The 2,489-nt window shown below is 50.7% G+C and overlaps 1 pseudogene; it reads right to left on the bottom strand.

Annotated features, from left to right (window-relative positions):
• Nucleotides 1-1,011: 1,011 nt before the first annotated feature.
• LOC103018262 (mitochondrial carrier homolog 1-like) lies at nucleotides 1,012-2,130 on the bottom strand (annotated as a pseudogene).
• Nucleotides 2,131-2,489: the final 359 nt, after the last annotated feature.

Genomic DNA, 2,489 nt, shown 5'->3' with positions numbered 1-2,489 from the left:
ATAATCCATATAGCAGGATGGCATATTTGGGGGTGGCATGTTCTGATCCCCTTCAGAGTATAGGGGTTTTTTTTCCAGCAAATCACCACCAATACATTTATTTGAGGGAGAAAAAGTCAAATCTTATTAGGAACTTTTAAACTGGGTAGGACTAGAGACCCTGATCTGCCTAACTTCTGGGTGTTCACAGCTGCACGGGTGACCAGGTCCTGCACATGAGGGGTCACCATGAAACTGATGAAGAGGGGGACACGTTCTGAGCAGTCACACGATATCCCATTCAGAAGGTGCTGCCTTCTTCTTATCAGAAAAGTAGTGCTGAGAAAAATGAAAGCAGAACCTAGCCAGGACTTCCTAGCACACGCCTGGACGTGATGGTGGCCTCCTGAAAGGGGATCACACCCTTTTTACAAAGTAGGAGAGTGATGCTCCCAGCTGAGCTGAAGGATGAGAGCTGGGCCCAACTCGAGGGGTGTGAATGGGGGGTGGGACCTGACCCCCTGAGTCTTTGCCCTTCTGACCTGGGCCTCCACAAGCCATTCTCTGGCCCCAGCACAAGGCAGACTTGGCAAATCTGCAATGGAAGGGGATTCTGCCCCAATTCCTCAGCGCCACCCCACTTCCTCAGGTCTAACAGTGACCAAGCCACTGGGTGCAGGCTCACCTCCACCCATCCCCTGCTTCTGTGCAGACACATGGCAAATATGGAACCCAGAGCCCAGCTGGGCTGGAGCACATCTAGGTGTTGCTGGGTTGGTCATGTAACAGGTGCCTGGAGATGATCAGGCCTCATCCACGGTGGCCAGGCTGAGATAGTGTGGGCTTCTGTGTGTGTGTGTTTCTTTTTTTTTAAATTGAAGTACAGTTAATTTACAATGTTGTGTTCGTTTCATGGAAGTTAGTTTCAATGTTGTGTACAGCAGAATTATTCGGTTATATATATGTATGTATTCTTTTTCAGATTCTTTTCTATTAAAGGCTAATACAAGATATTGAGTATAGTTCCCTGTGCTATATTTTGTTCTTTGGTCTTTGTTGTTTAAGAGACAGTGTTTTTTGAGGTGGTTCGGGGTACTCCAGGGCAAAGCATGATGACACCTGGTGGTGGAAAGGCAGGCTGGAGCCGCGGAAAGGCTCACCCTGCCCACTCAGGTCCTTCCAGCAGTGGATCCGGATTTGAACTCTGGGGAGTGAGTGGGGAGCCCAGCCTGCAGCCATGAGATCGCCCACCAGCAGGAAGGGGTAGGTCGTCATGCCACTGCCACCCCCATGGAGTAGCTTGGGATGGATGACCAGGGCCTGGCTGAAGCTGTCATCCACCAGGTAGGCACTGAGGAAGTGGCCAGCAGGTTACAACCCTGCAAGAAAACCGCATCTTCCAGGATGTGAGGGATTAAGCTGACAAAGAGTCCCAGCAGCCCCTCGTCTTTGAAAATCTTCCCAATGGAGCTGAACTCTCCACTGTACTTGGTCTCCAGTCCCACACAATGGACCGTGTAGCTATTGAGATGACACATAAGGGGTGAGCCAATATGCGGGACATGCCCTGCATCATCATCAGGTAGGAGGTCTCCTTCACCACAGTCTTCAGAGAAGTCTTCGTGTCATCCTTGCTGGAAACCTGCTCGATATCATCCGGAGAGAAAATCTTCTTCATGCTGCCCCGGGTCATGGTGGAGAGAGCAGTGGACGTCAGCCAGCAGCTCAGGCCTCGGAACAGCCTATCTTCCCATCCACTTGCACAATGTCCTTGGCGTAGGTGAAGAAGGTCGGAGGGTAGAGGACCTTCCTCCCCAGCACATTGGTCTCAACGGTGTGGGCACTGGCTCACGACCCATCTCATGGGCAGCTCCATGTAGAGCAGTTGGTGACTGAGCTCTGTCACCCCTGCGCCCAGCACCATGAAAAGAGCTTGGTGGTGAGGTCTTGGTCCCCAGAGCCCAGGCCCCCCAACGCACTGTCCATCCTGCCGGCTGAGGGTGGCGGATGTGCGAGGATATGCAAGGAAGCACGAGGTTGCACTGGGATGCTCGGGGAGGCGCCGGGAGGCGCGGGGGATGCGTGGGTGGTGGATACAGAGCCTGGCTTCGACCCTGCCTCTGCTCCGGCTCTGGCTCCGGCTCCCACCATCCCCAGCACTGCCGCGAGCCCACCTTATGGTTTTAATTTTGATGAAACTGGCTTCTATTAAAATCAAATGTCTTCAGGCCCTACATCTCTGAGGAGGACATGTGGGAGGAGAGCAAACTCCAAGGTATAGGGCTTGCGAAAGAGGGTAGGTTCAAATGATGCTAGAGATTTACTTGTGTTAATAATTTTTATTAAGATTATTAGCGTGTGTGTGTTAAAGTTCTATTCCAAAGTTTCTTAAGTTTTTATTGAACTGCCTCCAATCCTATTTTTTCCCATAATACAGGATGCAAAAATTTTCAGTAAAATGTATTTAATGTTAGAGCAGAAACGCATGTATCTGCAATTCCTAGCAAAAA

The sequence above is a fragment of the Balaenoptera acutorostrata genome, chromosome 10 (genome assembly GCF_949987535.1).
Source record: "Balaenoptera acutorostrata chromosome 10, mBalAcu1.1, whole genome shotgun sequence".
Classification (NCBI taxonomy): domain Eukaryota; kingdom Metazoa; phylum Chordata; class Mammalia; order Artiodactyla; family Balaenopteridae; genus Balaenoptera; species Balaenoptera acutorostrata.
This window is presented reverse-complemented; position numbering and strand designations above follow the sequence as displayed.